At 39.7% G+C, this 19,717-nt stretch overlaps 1 pseudogene; it reads right to left on the bottom strand.

Annotated features, from left to right (window-relative positions):
- Positions 1-16,512: 16,512 nt before the first annotated feature.
- The window catches only part of LOC118854636, a 31,633-nt pseudogene continuing 28,428 nt past the window's right edge, over positions 16,513-19,717 (bottom strand).

Here is a 19,717-nt window from a genome sequence, read left to right as displayed (position 1 = left end):
TGGGGATGAGCTAGATGCGTTACCAATAAGATCAGGGGTGAAACAAGGATGTCCATTATCACCCCTGTTATTCAATTTGGTACTAGAAATGTTAGCTGTAGCAATAAGAGAACAAAAAGAAATTGAAGGAATTAGATTAGGAAAAGAAGAAACTAAATTATCATTTTTGCAGATGATATGATGATTTATTTAGAGAATCCTAGAGAATCAAGTAAAAAACTACTTGAAATAATAAACAACTTTAGCAAAGTTGCAGGATATAAAATAAACCCACATAAATCCTCAGCATTCCTATACATTACTGACAAAGCCCAACAGCAAGAGACAGAAAGAGAAATTCCATTCAAAGTTACTGTAGACACTATAAAATATTTGGGAGTCTATTTGCCAAGACAAACCCAGGGCCTATATGAACATAACTATGAAACACTTTTCACGCGAATAAAGTCAGATCTAAATAAATGGAAAAATAACAGTTGCTCATGGTTAGGCCAAGCTAATATAATAAAAATGACAATTTTACCTAAATTAATCTATTCAATGCCATACTGATCGAACTACCAAAAAATTATTTTACTGAGCTGGACAAAGTAATAACAAAATTCATCTAGAAAACCAAGAAACAAGAGGTCTAGAATATCTAGGATATTAATGAAAAGAAATGCTAGACAAGGTGACCTAGCCATACCAGATATTAAACTGTACTACAGAGCAGCAGTCATCAAAACTACCTGGTACTGGCTAAGATACAGGGATTTGGATCAGTGGAATAGGATTGGTACACAAGATGGAGAAGTCAATGAGTATAGCAATCTACTCTTTGATAAACCCAAAGAGGCCAGCTTCTGGGCTAAGAATTCACTGTTTCACAAAAACTGCTGGGAAAATTGGAAAATGGTAGGGCAGAAACTGGGCATAGACCAATATCTTACACCATTGTAACCGGAATGGCCTTTGTTTTCTTTGAGTGACTCAATTTATTTCAGTGAGCTTTACTAGGTGCTAAGCCCCAGGCCCAAACCCCATTAGGTGTTAACATAATCCATGTGGATGTGAACATCCCAGGGTCCTAAGGGGCGGGGGCCAACTCAAGAACTAATCACCAGAGCCTGAGCTCTGGTGATTCAGATGGTGTTTGATGATGTCTGAAGACCTATAAGAAGGGAGGACAGAGCCATTTGTGCAGGGCTTTGGAGATGGTGTTGATGAGGAGACTCTGAGCAGCTGTAGCTAAGGAGCCCTCCAGCTTGTAAACCTGGATGTTGAGATTTTGTTGAACTCTGGTAAGTACGTGTTGGGATTTAATCAGACAAAGTCTGTTGATGTTTGTAATTTGTTTGCATTTAGTTTTGAAGTTCAGGGTGCTGGCTTTTTCCCCTGAACTAACTGAATGATATTTGAATGCTGAATTAAAAGTAAGCTCGTCAACCGCTTCACCTTGCTTTCCTCAGTTAAACAGATCAGAAGAACCTGTGCTGTTGGCAGCTTTCTGGGTGCTGGCTGTGGGTGAATCTTATACCCCCACGGAAGCTGCCAGCCAGATTGTTGAAACATATGGCATAGTCGGCAGGATCTGGCTTTAACAAGGAGGCATGGCATGTTGGGGTACTGGGCTGGTTGAATGTTTCCCAGTTTGGGGATTGCTCTTTGTACTTGGAGTGGCTATCGTTCTGTGCAGCCTCAGGAGCAACAAAGTCCTGAAGGAAAACAGGCCGGTGGAAGTGCTGGGCATGTTTTCCCAGGGGCCCAGAGCAGGAGATAATCCCTTCTTCCCAGGGCTTAAGCTGATAAACCTGGCCCCGGAGGACTGTGCTGAAAGGGTAAATGTCTTGAGATTATATTATATATGGAGTTTTGAAACAGGAGTGGAGAATGGCCTTGGAGACTTGGAGAATGGCCTTCCTACAGATTTGGCAGGAGGGGCTGGTGAGAAAAAAGAAGTGGACTGCAGCTGCCAAAATACTGACCCAGACAGAGCAGAAGACTGCCTGCATGAGAACTTTGGAAAGGTGAGAGCAGTAAGCTGCTTTCCAGCTGACTTTGGTGAGGTGAGCACAAAGATGGGGAACCACCTACATCCGGATTCCAGAAGAAGCCAGGTGAGGCCAGCTGGAGTTGGAACCCAGGAGCCTGAAGTCCAGCCCTGGGGCAAGATGGAAACTTTGCAGCAAGGCACTGAGTCTGCCTTTTTGGTCCCTTCAGCTTGGGCTGCTTGGGATCCAGGAGGGAGGCATGGATATGTTTTTGTTGGGGTGGGGGAAGTGCCTTGGACCCTCAGGGACTTGGAACCGGGGACTGGAGCTTAATGGGGAGAAAAGACCCTAAAAGAACTTTGTTTGGACTCTTTCTTTGAAATTGGGACTTTGGGTGCCACATGGAAGCCTGCAATGGCAGTTTAGGGAGGAGACATCCCCAAGAGAACTCTATTTGTTTGTCTGTTTGCTTTAGGACTTTACTAACTAAAGCATGCCCATGCCTCAGGGTACTGGAAAAAAGCCTGCGATGGCAGTGTGCTGCTGAAGAAGCACTTTATTTGGACACTTTATGAGCTTAAGAGATTAACTTGCTTTAACCTAGAGGTGGATATTTGAATAGTTAACAATTATTTTGGGAATGATTGATTGAAGAAATTATCTTGCTGGGACCTAGGGGTGGGTCACATTTGAATTGTAAACCAATATTCGGGAATGTCACTGAATGATATGTTTTGCTTTATTATGAATGATATGTTTTAGTTTCCTTTGTAATTGGATCACAATGTATGTTCTAGGATACATGGCTGATTAGATTATGTATCCTAGAACAATGGGTGGAGTGTAACCAGAATGGCCTTTGTTTTCTTTGAGTGACTCAATTTATCTCAGTGAGCTTTACTAGGTGCTAAACCCCGTTAGGTGTTAACATAATCCATGTAGATGTGAACATCCCAGGGTCCTAAGGGGGGGGTGCCAACTCAAGAACCAATCACCAGAGCCTGAGCTCTGGTGATTCAGATGATGTTTGATGATGTCTGAAGCCCTATAAGAAGGGAGGACAGAGCCATTTGTGCAGGGCTCTGGAGATGGTGTTGATGAGGAGACTCTGGGCAGCTGTAGCTAAGGAGCCCTCCACCTTGTAAACCTGGATGTTGAGATTTTGTTGAACTCTGGTAAGTACGTGTTGGGATTTAATCAGACAAAATCTGTTGGTGTTTGTAATTTGTTTGCATTTAGTTTTGAAGTTCAGGGTACTGGCTTTTTCCCCTGAACTAACTGAATGATATTTGAATGCTGAATTAAAAGTAAGCTCGTCAACCGCTTCACCTTGCTTTCCTTAATTAAGCAGATAAGAAGAACCTGTGCTGTTGGCAGCTTTCTGGGTGCTGACTGTGGGTGAATCTTATACCCCCACAGAAGCTGCCAGCCAGATTGTTGAAACAACCATATACCAGAATAAATTCAAAATGGGTTCATGATTTAGGAGTAAAAGCTGATACTATAAGTAATTTGGGAGAGCAAGGAGTAGTTTGCTTATCAGATTTATGGAAAAGAAAAGAATTCATGACCCAACAAGAGATAGAGAACATTACAAAATGCAAAATGGATAATTTTGATTGTGTTAAATTGAAATGTTTTTGCACAAAAAAAGTCAATGCAACAAAAATTGGGAGGGAAGCAGAAAATTGGGAGAAAATCTTTGCAACTAGTATCTCTGATAAAGGCCTCATTTCTAAAATATACAGGGAACTGAGCCAAATATATAGGAATACAAGCCATTCCCCAACTGAGAAATGGTCAAAGGATATGAACAGGCAGTTTTCAGAGGAAGAAATTAAAGCTATCTATAGGCATATGAAAAAATGCTCTGGATCACTACTGATTAGAGAAATGCAAATCAAAACAACTCTTAGATGCCACATCTCTCCTGTAAGATTGGCTAAAATAACAAAGCAGGAGGTTGATAAATGCTGGAGAGGATGTGGGAAAATTGGAACATTGTTACATTGCTGGTGGAGTTGTGAGATGATCCAGCCATTTTGGAGAGTAATTTGGAACTACGCCCAAAGAGCCATAGGAATGTTCATACCCTTTCACCCAGCAATACCACTTCTAGGGTTGTATCCCAAAGAAATCACACAAGAGGGGAAGGGACCCATGTGTACAAAGATATTTATAGCGGCTCTTTTTGTGGTAGCCAAGAATTGGAGATCAAAGGGATGCCCATCAATTGCTGTGGTATATGAAGGTAATGGAATACTATTGTGCCATAAGAAATGGGGATGATACGGACTTCGTAACAACCTGGAAAAACCTACATGACATAATGATGAGTGAGCGGAGCAGAGCCAGGAGAACATTGTACACAACCACAGATATATGGATTCCGTGAGGACCAACCCTGACAGACTTTGCTCTTCTCAGCAACACAAGGTGCAAGGACAACTCCAAGGGACTCACGATGGAGAATGCTATCTCCATCCAGAGAAAGAACTGTGAAGTTTGAGTGCAGATTGAGGCACACTACATGTTCGCCTTTTTTCCTCTCTTTTGTTTTTGTTTTTGGGGTTTTTTTTTTGGTTCTGTTTCTTCTTTCTCATGATTCATTACATTGGTCATAATTCTTCTCCACAACTTGACTAGTGTACAAATTAATTCAATGCAAAGTTATACATGGTAGTTGTATGAGATTCCATACCGTCTTGGGGAGGGAGGGGGGAGGGAGGGGAGAAAATCTGGAACTCAAAATTATGTAGAACCCTGTGTTGTAAACTAAAAATAAAAAAAAATAAAATTTAAAAAAATCTCCACTTTCTTTTTCTGTCTAAAAATGAAGTAGACTTACCAGTTTAAGTAGGGAATCTTATGTTGACATTACAGCAGAGAAATTGATTATTCCTTCTTTTCATGGAAAGGCACAGGGCAGGTTTCTTATTTATTTATTTTTTTTCGTCATTCCAGAGGCTGTCACGGGGTAGAAAGCCCACAGAAACTCCAGGAGCTAGGTTGGACATAGAAATGGGATGTTAGCATAACCTAATTATTAGAGTATAGTTCCATACGAGAATGCCATGAAGCAGGAGAACCAGCTTGGCTAGAATAATTTTAGTTTCTCACATTGTAAGAGCTGCCAGACCCTGCTAGGAGTTGGAGTTTTGCCTTCATTTTGCTGCATCCTTGTTGGCCAGAAGCCACTCTCTCTGTCCTGAAGCACATCTACCAGCAAAAACTTGTTTGGAAATGGCCTGGGAATTTCCTGAAATTCCATTTCCTCAAACTAAGGGTACATTTTTTTTCATCTTTGGCAGAGAACTTCCTTCCTCTTCTCTGGTGGGGAGCCACCAATGGTGATTGCCCCAGTTGCTTCTGTGTGGTGTGTTTCAGATGTCTTTTACACACTATCCTTCTCATTTGCCAGACTAAAATATTCTTCCTTCCCTGGACACCACTTCCTTTAATTTATTGGAACCTTCTCTTAGAATGTAAGCAACCCCAGGGCAGAGGTTATCTTTATGTTTGTATTTGTACCTTCAGAGCCTTACATAGTGCTTAGAACTTAATGCTTAATAAATGCTTTAATTCGTTGACTTTTTGTTGCAAACTCTTATAAAGACCTTCCACAGATTGTGGGGTAAGGCCACAGGGAATATATATGCACAATTATGCAGAGCAGTCTTCTAGGAAACTGTTTGCTCTAATAGTCCATTTATTTCTTGGTTCAGTCCAAGATAGTAGTAGATGAGAATTAAAGACTAGAAGAGCTCTTAGATAACATTAGTCCAACACCCTTAATTCCTGGGGATTAGACAACTTGCCTAAGGTCACAAAGGGTAGTAAATAACTGTAACAGCAAGCACTCTAGCATACCCAGGATGAGCTGCTAGCACAGGATCTTAGATCTGCTTTTCTAGGAAGGACTGCTTAAAAAGGGGTTGGGGTGGACATGGAGCCAAGAGGGCAGCTGGAAAGCAGGGACTTGCATGAGCTCCCCTCCAGGTCCCTCCAAACACCCATGAAAAATGGCTCTGAACAAATTCTAGAGCTGCAGAGCCCGCTGAATAGCAGAGGGAAGCAGGGCTCCAGCCCAGGACAGCCTGGATGGTCACTGGAAAAGGTATATCCCACAGAGCTGGGAGCGGAGGGGAGCAGAGCTCGGCGTGGGCTGTGTCTGGACCAAACAGACCGGGAGCCGGGTAGAACAGGCCCTAGCACCCTGAATCAGTGAGCTGTGGCAGTTATCAGACTTCTCAACCCACAAGCACCAAAGACAACAGAAAAGGATAGTGGGAAAAGCTGCAGGGAGTGAAAAGAGTTCACATTTTGGCCACCACCCCGGGGGCAGTGGAGGTGGTGCAGCTCTGAGGACAGAACTACAGCTGCAGTTGCCTCTGGCCCCAGGCCCACCCGGTAGGAGGAATTAAGTGGTGGATCAGAGCAGGAGCGCAGAGCCTGCTTAAGATCTGAATCACAGTCCAGGTTGGTGGTTCTTGGGGGAGGAGGAGCTCTGGTGTGGCAGAGCTTGCTGTGTAGAAATAGCTCTGAAAACAACAACGCAGCCCCTCAAGCTTGGGACAAAGTACTCTCTACTTGACAAGCAGTCATACTCTGATGAAAAACTCAAGGGTCAAGCAGTTGGCTGGGAACATGGCCAGACAGCGAAAACAGACTCAGATTGAGACTCAGACTTTGGAATCTTTCTTTGGTGACAAAGAAGACCAAAACACACAGCCAGAAGAAGTCAACAAAATCAAAGAGCCTACATCAAAGGCCTCAAAGAAAAACATGAACTGGTCTCAGGCTATGGAAGAACTCAAAAAGGATTTGGAAAAGCAAGTTAGAGAAGTAGAGGAAAAATTGGGAAGAGAAATGAGAGTGATGCAAGAAAACCATGAAAAACAAGTCAATGACTTGATAAAGGAGACCCAAAAATATACTAAAGAAAATAACACCTTGAAAAATAGACTAAGTCAAATGGCAAAAGAGCTCCAAAAAGCCAATGAGGAGAGGAATGCCTCGAAAGGCAGAATTAACCAAATGGAAAAGGAGTTCCAAAAGACCACTGAAGAAAATACTTCCTTAAAATTTAGACTGAAAGCTACTGACTTGATTAGAAATCAAGATATTATAAAACAGAACCAAAGGAATGAAAAAATGGAAGACTGTGAAATATCTCATTGGAAAAACCACTGACCTGGAAAATAGATCAAGGAGAGATAACTTAAAAACTATTGGACAACCTGAAAGTCATGATCAAAAAAAAAGCCTAGTTATCATCTTTCAAGAAATTATCAAGAACTGCCCTGATATTCTAGAGCCAGAGGGTAAAATAGAAATTGAAAGAATCCACAGATCACCTCCTCAAAAAGATCCCAAAAAGAAAACTCCTAGGAATATTGTCGCCAAATTCCAGAGCTCCTGTGTCAAGGAGAAAATACTGCAAGCAGCCAGAAAGAAACAATTTGAGTAATGTGGAAACATAATCAGAATAATACAAGATCTAGCAGCTTCTTTATTAAGGGATCAAAGGGTTTGGAATATGATATTCTGGAGGTCAATGGAGCTAGGATTAAAACCAAGAATCACCTACCCAGCAAAACTGAGTATCATGCTCCAAGGAAAAATATGGATTTTCAATAAAATAGAGGACTTTAAGCTTTCTTAGTGAAAAGACCAGAGCTGAATAGAAAATTTGACTTTCAAACACAAGAATCAAGAGAAGCATGAAAAGGTAATCAAGAAAGAGAAGCCATAAGGGACTTACTAAAGTTGAACTGTTTTGCTTACATTCCTACATGGAAAGATGATGTGTATAATTCATGAGACCTCACTATTAGGGTAGCTGAAGGGAATATACATGCATATGTATGTATGTGTATATATATATATATATATATATATATAGAGAGAGAGAGAGAGAGAGAGAGAGAGAGAGAGAGAGACAGAGGGCACAAGGTGGGTTGAATATGAAGGGATGATATCTAAAAAAATCAAATTAAGGGATGAGAGAGGAATATATTGAGAGAGGGAGAGATACAATGGGGTAAATTATCTCACATAAAAATGTCAAGAAAAAGCAGTTCTGTTGGGAGGAAAGAGGGGGCAGGTGAGGGGGAATGAGTGAATCTTGCTCTCATCGGATTTGACCTGAGGAGGGAATACCATACACGCTCAATTGGGTATCTTACCCCACAGGAAAGGAGGAAGAAGATAAAGAAGGGGGGGACAATAGAAGGTAGGGCAGATGGGGGAGGGGGTAATTAAAAGCAAACACTTTTGAAAAGGGACAGGGTCAAGGGAGAAAATTGGATAAAGGGAAATAGGATAGGAAGGAGCCAAATATAGTTAGTCTTTCAAAACATGAGTATTGTGGAAGGGTTTTGCATAATGATACACATGTGGCCTATGTTGAATTTCTTGCCTTCTTGGGGAGGGAAGAAGGGAGAGAATTTGGAACTCAAAGTTTTAAAAGAAGATGTTCAAAAAAAAAAGGTTTTGCATGCAACTAGGAAGTAAGATATACAGGCAATGAGGCATAAAAAACTATCTTGCCCTCCAGGAAAGTAAGGGAAAAAGGGATGGGGGGGAGTGGGGTGACAGAAGGGAGGGTTGACTGGGCAACGGGGCAATCAGAATATGTGCCATCTCGGAGTGGGGAGAGGGTAGAACTGGGGAGAAAATTTGTAATTCACACTCGTGAAAATTAATGCTGAAAACTAAAAATATTAAATAAATAAATAACAAGAAAAAAGAGGGTTAACAATCCTGCTTTTATTACATTCACTAGTTCAGGGAAAAAATCAGCACCCTGAATGTCAGAGAAAATACAAACAGGGAAAATACAAACAGAGAAAATACAAGCACAAAGATGAATAGACAGGCCTCTAACTGCCTGATCAATTATGGGCTAAAGTAAAATCATTTATGTATTTATTATTAGGAGCAATAAATGTTTTCTGTGTTCTACTTTTTATTAACTTAATTCTCTTTTCTCAAATATTTTCTTTCCAATTACATGTAAGAAGTTTTAACATTTGTTTTTTAAAACTTTGAGTTCCAATCCTCTCCCTCCATGCCTTCCTCATTGAGAAGGCAAGCAATTTGATATAGATTGTACCTGTGCAGTCATGCAAAGCATATTTCCATATTAGTCATGTTGTAAAAGAAAACATAAACAAGAAAAAAATGAAAAAGAAAGTAAGAAAAAGTATGCTTTGATCTTCCTTCAGATTCCATCATTTAGTGGATAACATTTTTCATCATCAGTCACTTGGAATTGTCTTGCATCATTATATTGCTAAAAATAGCTAAATCATTCACAGTTAATAATCATACAATATTGCTATTACTCTGTACATTGCTCTGGTTCTGCTTGCTTCAGTTTACATCAGTTCATGAAAGTCTTTCTAGGTTTTTCTGAAAGCATCCTGCTCATCATTTCTTATAGCACAATAGTATTTCATCACAATCATATACCACAACTCTTTCAGCCATTCCCTAATTGATGGGCATCCCCTCAATTTCCAATTCTTTGCCACCACTAAAAGAGCTGTTATAAATATTTTTATACGAATAGATCCTTTTCCTCTTTTTTTATGTCTTTGGGATACTGACCTGCAGTGGTATTGCTGTGTGAAATGATATACACAGTTTTATAGCCTTTTGAGTATAATTCCAAATTGCTCTTCAGAATGGTTGGATCAGTTTGCAATTCCACCAACAGTGCATTAGTGTCCCAATTTTCCCACATCTCCAACATTTATCATGTTTCTTTTTTGTCATATTAGCCAATCTGAGAAGTGTGAAGTGGTACCTCAGAGTTGTTCTAATTTGCATGTCTCTAGACAATAATGACTGAGAGTATTTTTCCATATGACTATAGACCGCTCTTATTTTTTCATCTGAAAACTGTCTGTTCATATTCTTTGACAATTTATCAGTTGGGGGATGACTGTATTTTTATGTATTTAACTCAGTTCTCTGTATATTTGAAAAATTAGGCCTTTAGCAGAGAACCTTGCTAAAAAAATTTCCTCCTAGTTTTCTGCCTTCCCTCTACTCTTGGCTGCATTAGTTTTGTTTGTGCAAAACCTTTTTAATTTAATGTGATGAAAATTATCCATTTACATCCCATAATGCTCCCTATTTCTTGTTTGGTCATAAGTTTTTCCTTTATCCATAGATCTGACAGGTAAACTACTTCATGTTCCCTTAATTTGCTTATGGTATCACCCTTTATATCTAAATCATGTGCCCATTTTGAACCTATCTTGATATATGGTGTGAGATATTGGTCTATATTGGTTTCTGCCAAACTGTTTTCCCAGCAATTTTTGTCAGATAATGACTTCTTGTCCCCAAATCTTGGATCTTTGGGTTTATCAAATGCTAGATTATTATCAGCACAGTCTACCTGTGAGCAGTTTCAATATCTTTAAAGGAAAATTGGCCAAACCTGCCTAGGATGTAGCCTTAGGATATTGCTCCCAATAGAACATCTCTATTTGGTGAAAAAGTCCTAAAACTCTTCCAGAGGATCTTCACCATGTACATGTCTTTAGGACTATTATTAGACAACTGTGGGTTTCAAGAAGTGTAATAGAGGAAGCACTGGAAGAGGAAAGGAAAAACTTAAAATAGAAGGTGTATTAGTAATTAAGGTTTTTATTGTTTTCCCTTTTGGAGCACTGAAGAAACCCAGATGTTGGTGCTTCTCTGGTAATATGTATTGCTGTGGATAGACTGGTTTGTGTTGTTTGCTCTGTTGATATTGTCTCTGAATGTAAGTTTGTAAAGGCAATCAGTACATGGGAAGATCTTTCCTGCCCATTTGAATAGGCTTCAGTGGGGGCTTTCAGGGTCCTAGGGGGAGTGGCTAAGACCGGAGCCAATGGTAGGCACCTGAGTTCTGGTCGCTCAGATAACATTCTAGTCGATGGGATGACGTCTGGTGACTATATAAAAGAAGAGAACACAACTTAGAGATTGAGGTGAGGGAGGAGAAGAAGTGGCGGTGGTGGCAACAGTGGAAGTGGCAGTAGCGGCAGCAGGCCCTTCTAAAAGCAGGACTGACCCTCATGCAGACCGGAGAGTGATGAGCAAGGGCTTGAGGCCTACTTACTAGAGGGCCCTAGCATTGGGGGGAAGCACCAGTATGGCTTGGCTTGCTGCCATAATATTTTTCTGTAACCTCCTGGTCACTTTTGTGAGATGGGCATATTGGTTTTGGAAGGTTCTTGCCAGGATATCGAACTGGGGACACTGGTCCGCGGGTCTGCTATTTTGGAGCTTGAATAAATGCTTTAACTCCTCTGTCTTCTACTTAGAGAATTCCTTGTATCCTGTGATTCTGGACCATTCAGGCATATTCATGATTTGAGGCCTGAAGAAACCCAGATGGTGCTTCTCTGGTAACTATGTATTGCTGTGGATAGACTGGTTTGTGGTGTTTGCTCTGTTATGTTGTTTCTGTTTGTAAGTTCTATTTATATTTGCTCTGAAGTTCAGAGTGCTGGCTTTTCCCCCTGAACTAAGTGAATTATATATGCATGTTTGATTAAAGTGAGATTGTTAACCCCTTAAAGTTACTTTCCTTAGAAAAGCAGATCAAAGAACCTGTTGGCAGCCCTTCTGTGTGCTGGTGTTGTTGGTCTCACACAACCACAGTAGCAGCAAGCCACATTGTTGTTACAGGAGGCTAACCAAAACAAAAAAAAAAAATGTAGTGCCTTCAAAGAGTGGCCTAACACAGAAAAAAGAAGTCCAGAAATTCCTGACTTCCCCACACTATTTCAGAAAGACCAGTGTGGTCCCAAAATCTTAAATCAAAGTGTGTCCCAAATCTTAACAAATGGGTGCATGTGGTGGGTGCTACCAAATCTTTGAAGTTCGCAGTGGGTCTGCCCATGTAAAGCAATAATGATGTGTCAGTGTAGCCCCATGGATTTCAGGGCTACAGCACAGATGATTATACTTCCTGCAGATACCAGTCCTCATCACAAGTCAGGTTCATTTGTAGTAAAATAGGTAAAAGGTCATTACTCTCTTGAACATAGCATGGTACTGTCAGTTGGCCCAACAGTCAGGACCTCCGCCTCCATGAGAGAACCATGGTGGTGGTGGTTGTGGGGAGATACCATATATTTTCCCCATCGGAGGCCTTTTCTGAAGAACTATCAAAAACCCAATCAGGCTGTTTGGGGTTCTTCCTTCACCTGATTTACTTGAGCTGCACATTAAAAAAGACAGAAAAACAGAACCATTTTTTTAACAAATATAAATAGTCAAGCAAAACAAATGTCCACAATGGGCATGAAAAAAAGTGATATGTCTCAACATGTACACTCTCTGTATTGCCTCTCTGTGAGCAGGTGAGTAACACGTAGTTTATGACGAGTCCTCTGGAATTGCGGTTGGAATTTTGATCCAGTTTTCCACCCCTCTTTATAAAGAAAAAAGTGGTAAGGGAGAAGAATGATACTTAGCACCAGTGTTAAGTTTGACACAATCTGCCTTTCTCCTGTGCCCCTCTTCTCTTTCTCTCTCCCAGAATGAATCCTAGGTTCTTATTCCTTCTTTTCTTTTACACCCTTTTTTATAGCCCACTTTTTATGGCTAGAGTTTCTTTTTGCTTAGGACTAATCCCTTCTTTAATCTACTCTCCCACTTATACCCTTCTTTCTCTTCTCACTTTTCCCTCCTGTTTCACCATCAAGTGAAATTTATTTCTGCACCCAATTCTCTCTTTGTGTATGTGTATATGTAGATATGTAATATTTGTAAACTGCTTAACACAGTGCTTGGCACATGGTAGATGTTCCATAAAATGCTTATTTCTTTCCCTTTCCTTCTTTTAACCAGTTCAGAAGTGAGGTGCCCATTCCTCCTACTTTTCCTCTTTGTTGTATAGCCTTTTGCTTTTATACCCAAATTGTATGAAATAATTTCCCTCATCCTCTCCTCTTTTTTTCTTTTCTTTCTCCTGGTATATTCCTTTCCTCTTCTATTTCCTTTATTCTTTTAAGGTCATCAAAACACTTTTTTAAAAAATCACTCCTAAGCTTTCCGTCTTATTAGACTCCCTCTATGACCCCCCTTATGATATGGTTGTGGAGATGAACCATATCATCTCTCCATACTGAAATATAACCAATTCATCCTTGTTTATTATCCCTTATGATTAGTTACTCATATTTACCTTTGTATGCTTCTTTTGAAGTTTCTATTCAACTCTGGCCTTCTTATCAGAAATGCTTCTGAGAAGTCCTCTGTTTCACTAAAGGTCAATTTTCCCCCTGTAGGGGAAATCCTCAGTTTTGCTGGGTAAATTATTCTTGGTTATAAAACTAAAACTTTTGCCTTCTGGAATATTACATTCCAGGTTCTCTGATTTTTAAAGTGGTGACTGCTAAATCATGTGTGCTTCTTGCTGTGGCTCCTAAGTACTCAAATACTTCCTTTTTGGCTGCTTGAGCTATTTTTTTCTTTGACCTAGAAACTCTAGGTTTGACCTATCATGTTCCTGAAAGTTTTTATTTTGGGGTGATACAGCTATTTGAAGTTCTTATTTTAAATCAATTTATTTTGAACTTGTTTTTTAATAATTATTACAGATGAAAAAGATATGTAAGTCAAAAGAGAAAAAGTGTATTTTCAGCTGCAGTTACCGAATTGATACTCATTTTTAAGTTCCATCAACTAATTATACAAACATTTGATTTAATTAGGCTAGTAGATTTTCAGATTCCCCAAATGTTAAGCATTGTGAAAACTAATCAGAAGCACTTGCATTGCATTTTTAGATTTTTTTAAAAAAAGAAGTGGGATTAAAAATCCTTTGAAAATATTTATTTGGAAGATCTTTAATCAGTTCAGAAAATTCTATTTCCAAGATTTGTAAATGGACAGAGTTCAAGTTTTTAGAAGTAACACAAATTGTCTTTTTTTACTACAAAAGAAGGTAAGAAAAATAGAGTGAAAAAGATATGCTTCAAACTGCATTTAGACTCCATTATTTCTTTGGAGTTGTCTTGGATCATTGTATTATTGAGAATAGCTAAGTCATTCACAGTTGATCACCGTACAATATTGCTGTTACTGTGTGTTACTGTGTACAGTGTTCTGGTTCTACTCAGGTCACTTTGCATTAGTTCACATAATTTGTCCCAGATTTTTCTGAAACTGTCCTGGTTAACATTTCTTATGTTACAATAATAGGCCATCATACTCATATATCACAATTTGTTCAGCCATTCCTCAAATTGATGGGCATCCTCTCAATTTCTAATTCTTTGCCACCACTAAAGAGCTGCTATAAATATTTTTGTGCATATAGGTCCTTTTCCTTTTTATTTGATCTCTTTGGAATACAGACCTAGTAGTGGTATTGCTCTCTAGAATAGTTAAATCAGTCCACAACTCTGCCAATAGTGCCTTGGTGTCCTCATTTTCCCCTATCCCCTCCAACATTTGACATTCTTTTTTCTGCCTTATTAGCCAATCTGATAGGTGTGAGGTAGTACTTCAGGCTATTTTAAATTTGCATTTCTCTAATCAATAGTGATTTAGAACATTTTTTATGTAACTACAGATATATTTGTTTTCTTCATCTGAAAACTGCCTGTTTATATCCTTTGACCATTTATCAATAGGGGAATGATTTGTAGTCTTATAAATTTGACCAGGTTTTCTATATATTTGAGAAATGAGGCTTTTAAAAGAAATTCTCTATAAAAAAATTCCTGCCCCTCTCCCCCCCACCCCGTTTCCTGCTTTCCTTCTCATCTTGGCTGCGTTGGTTTTGTTTGTGCAATCTCTTTAACTTAATGTAATGAAAATTATCCATTGTATATCCTATAATGCTTTCCATCTCTTGTTTGGTCATAAGTTCTTCTATTATCCACAAATATGATAAGCAGAGTATTCCGTGCTCCCCTAATTTGCTTATAATACCACCACTTATATCTAGATAATATACTCATTTTGACCTAGTTTCGGCCAAATTGCTCTCTAGTTTTCCCAGCAATTTTTGTCAAATAGTGATTTCTTGTCCCCAAATCTTGGATCTTTGGGTGTGTCAAACAGTAGATTATTATAGTCATTTACTACTGTTTTGTGTACCTAATCTAGTCCACTGATCCACCACTGTATTTCTTAGCCAGTACCAAACTGTTTTGATGATTACCACAGTGTAATATACTTTGAGATCTGGTACTGCTAAGCTACTTTCCTTCACACAAGACCATTTTCAATATACTTTCATTATTGACTATATTTCTTACACACACACACACACACACACACACACATGCATGCACACACTTCAGTCTACGTATAAATTTATATTCTAAATATGGCAGAATCAATGTTCCACATTGTGATGTCCTGCAAATGTCACATTGATGCTTATAACCTAAGTCCATCTTTACTAAACTTAATGTATACATCATTTATATAGTAAATCTACTGAGATTAAAATTGATCCTGTATCATTTTCTTATTGATCCTGGTTACAAACAATGAATTTTGTCCTGTAACTGGCTTAAGTCATGATTCTTTGTCCTTGAATTTAGTTCGGGGTTCAGCTTGTCTGTGTTGGGTTAAATATAAAAATCCAGTCTCAAGGAGTGTTGTTAATCTTGGGTAATGTGTATGAACAGAAAGGCACTTGGGCCTGATGTCTTTATGCCACCAAGCTATCCTTCAAGGATGTCCATGGCCAAAAGTCTGGTACTTGTTTCACACCTGTACTCAAACAAAGAGCATCTCTTAGTCTCATGAGAAAAAAAGGGGGGGGTGATTGCTAGCCCCCATTACCAAACTTCCCACCAATCATGTTGTTCCCTATGCCTAAACTCTATAATCAATCATGCTACTCTTAATCCCAGGATGACACCTACCCTGCTCTGTTCTTTGTTCTGTACTCCCCAAAACTTATATAAATGGAACTATTCTTTCACTCAAGGTCTTTGGCATGAATTGAGTCAAGCCATGGACCCATTTATTGACAGGGAGCATGCCCCTGCTAATAAATGTTACCTTGCTCAGAGATGTACCTCAGTTTATGCTTTTTAAAAAACCTCAGTCGCTACACTACAGGAGGAAAATACTTTAAAATATGAAAAAAGCTTTGGAACTAAGTGGATCTTATTAGATAAAGACACATTTCATGAAATCCATTCTCATAGCTCAAACAGACCTTTTCAAATTCCATCTTCTTTCTACAGAAACTAAAGGCCTGCTATCCACAATAGTTGTCTTATGCTTATTTGAAATAGCAACACTTTGAAGAGGAAGAATAAAAATGCAAACTTTGTAAGCTCACTGAAACGATTATGTACTCTTCAAAAATCTCTCCGCAAAAAGCATATTTGGAATTATTGTTCCAAATTTCCAGTTATGTCCAAATTATATTTAAATATGTATGGTCAGCTGATGGGCCAACTAAATGGAATCACTCCAGAGCCCCCTCTCAAAACCAACCCAAGAATTTTCAGAGGAAAGAATCCATGGGAAGTAGGAAGAGGAGCCTTGGGAAGCTTCAACTTGCTAGTGGAGTTCTTCTGTGGACACATTCTTCTGTGAACTAAGGATCAAAATGCAGAAGATTTCTGGGTCCACTTAAATTTGGTTTAAAAGGAAGAGTAATCTTAATGAGATCTTCCTAGTTAATAAGGGAGAAGATATTACTCTTAATCTCCACAAAGTCATCCTTGGAACCAAACCTTTCTTTTCCATCTTTTTGCAGCAGGTCCTCAAAGAGGTATCTTGGAGAGTTTGTAATATTTGGCTTCAATTGGAATGGCAGTGTTCAAAATGTTGTTTGATGTTTCATTTATATTTTGGCTATAGAAAGGAGGCAGGCCATAGAACATGTCCTACGACAGCACCAGCAGCCAATTGTTCAGTCATAAGGTTACTCATGAAGCATTTCAGGGGCACTCTGGGGTGCCACAGAAGATGCCTGTTGTGCTATTGTGTTCTATGTTCTTTTTGCAGAGTTCAAAGTCTGTCAGGACAATATGTTCAGGTAAACCTAGCAAATTGTTTTCTAACTTCAAATCTCTATGAACAATGCGCAGGAAGTACAGGTCACCCAGGGCACTAGAAATTTCAACAGTATAAAATCCAGGAATTCCAGGAAGCGCCTCTTCCTCTGGAGGTGCTAAGACAATTCTCCGTGTTTAATGTAGCATAAGACAAAGTATGATTTGTCTGAAATCTGGAAAAAGAAGTGTAGACCAGCCAGGAAAGGGTGCTTTATATTCTTCAGAAGGTAATTGAGTTCTGCCAATGTATTTTTTCTTCTTTTTTCTGATTGCTTTTTTTTTTCTTCAGAACTTTGACAGCACAGAATTGCTCCCCTGACTTGCTGCAGACTGGTGGCTTATGACATAGGAAATTCTGAGGAAAGAGGCACACAAACCCAGAGTGATCAGTCCAAGCTTTATTCGAGGATTTACTTATAGGAGCTCCTGCATCATCAGTGTAAACCAAGGGACCAGGGAACCTACATGGATTTCCATAAATAAGGGTGTGTTCTGCCCCAGTGTCTACTAGGACCAGGACTTTGCTTTTTGTACCTCAGACCAGTGTAAAGTTACTTCTACACGTTGCCTCTAGTCTCTTCATCCACATTACTCTAGGTGAGCCTCAGCCATGCCTCTAGTCTCTTAAAGGTTCATCAAGACTGCAAGGGAAAGGCACAGGTTTTTGTTCCTTTCCTCATGTCTGGAGCCTTATTTTCTTCAGGAGGAGCTGATGAAGTCTTTCTAGTATGTTGCGGATGGGGTTTCTTTAGTAATGCTGCTTCAGATTGTTTATTCCTTCTCAAGGCTCCCCGTCCCTTTTCAAATCAAGCTACATTTGCTTGTTCTTCGGCCTGTTTGCTGAGGAAGTCTTTCCTGACTTGCCTTGGGTCTTACTCTGGTGGAATTTAGATCCTGGATCTCAGTCAATGCATCCAGTGCTTTCCTAAAATCATAGGCTGATACCCCTACTAGGGAAACTAAAAGAGCCATTGAGATTCCTTCTGGTGAGCAGGGGCTAACTTTAAATGTTTGTTCCTTATCCTGGCTGTAACAGGTTCTGTATCAGGGCCATGGAATTTAGGGGTGTATATAGAGCATATTCCATGACCGTTTCTCTTATAGTAGCCTCAGTGGTCCTCCAGGAAGCTCCTTCTACTGGCATATCAATAGGGTCCACACAAGCATCCATCCCTACAGGCTCTAATAATCCGATTTAATGGGCAATGGTTCCTTATACACCTCTGCTTTAGCTGGCTCTCTAGTGCTGGTATGATGGCAGAGGGTCTGCATTCTCTATCTCTCCCTCAGACTTGGATGCTACCTTCCACTGCTTACCTGAATCCCTCTCCTCTGGGTTCTTAGGTCCCAGTTATGAGATGTCAGAGGGTTCTGATCTTAACTCTTGGTGTTTGACGCCCTCTAGCCCTCGCAAAACGACATGCTAAGGTAGTGGGGAAGAGAGAGAGAGAGAGATGTTTTTCTCCCATTTCACTCGTTTCTGCTGTAACCTTCATTAATTGAAAGACTGTAATCGGCATATCTCTTCCTAGTCCTAGATTTTATTCTGATTTACACACTCCAGCCTCAGTAGCGAACTGCTGTTCGCTGATAGAACACAAAGTAATTACAATAGCCAAACTACTTTAACTATTGCTGCCCAGTAGCAATTTCATTTCAGCTAATAAGGTAGTCAACCTTTGCAGCGTTTTGAGGGCATTCCCCCCGCCTTTAAATGGCGCACACAAATCTTAGAAGAGCACCCACGCTCCCCTGGACAGTTATCAGGGATCTTCCCATTACTTTACTCCCTTCGCTAGCCCATTTCCTACCGACTACACCAATTGTTGCAAGGCGGCAGCTTGTAACACAGTAAATTCCAAGGATGGAGGTCGAAACTTTATGAGGGGATCTACTTAAAGGAGCCACTGAAATAGCACCTTGCAATGGACAGCAAACAAGAGGGCATATGCATGGTATAAGTACGAACAAAAGCTTGCTTCTTAAGTTCCTTATAGTTTGTTTTTTCACTGAAACTGCTTAAAGGGGTGGGGGAGGGAGACGGGGCTGAAACAAGCAGGACGTGGCTGAAGTAACCGGATATACAAATGTTTTATCAAAACAGAGTTGGTTGCTAGACTACCACCCAAACGGTCTTGACCTAGCTAGAATATTTATTAATTTCTCGCCCCTAATAACAACTGTCTGTTTAACCCATATTTGTGTCTTGTAAGAACATTTCCAAAGCTTCCCTTTCAAATCACTTAATTTTTTTAAATAATTTTTTCAACTCATTCAATTTCTCTACCTACCTCCACAAAAAAGAAAAAAAAAAACTTTGTTTAAAAAAAAGCATAGTCACGCAAAATAAATTCCCACATTAACTAGATCTTTTAAAGTGTCTCAGGTTTTCCAGTTATTTTCAATTAGTGAAAGTAAAATCAATGGCTTTGCTTGGGGATAAGCCAAAGCAGATTTTTTTTTTTCTGGAAGGCACTGTGTGGAAGACAAGGATGGGCATTCACAAGCTAACACTTAAGTTAGAGAATTTCCAAAATTGACTGAATTTCAGGATGCTTGCAAGCATAGGAGTTGCTGACGATCTTCCAAATAATATAATTCCGAGCCATTTTCCTTTGTCTCATGAAGCAGATGCCATGAAGGATTGATACCATACCCTCGTTTTTTCATGAGTGAGACTGGCACCCAGAACCTCAG

The sequence above is a fragment of the Trichosurus vulpecula genome, chromosome 6 (genome assembly GCF_011100635.1).
Source record: "Trichosurus vulpecula isolate mTriVul1 chromosome 6, mTriVul1.pri, whole genome shotgun sequence".
Classification (NCBI taxonomy): Eukaryota; Metazoa; Chordata; class Mammalia; order Diprotodontia; family Phalangeridae; genus Trichosurus; species Trichosurus vulpecula.
Note: the sequence above shows the minus strand (reverse complement) of the source record. Positions and strands in the feature narration are given on the sequence as shown.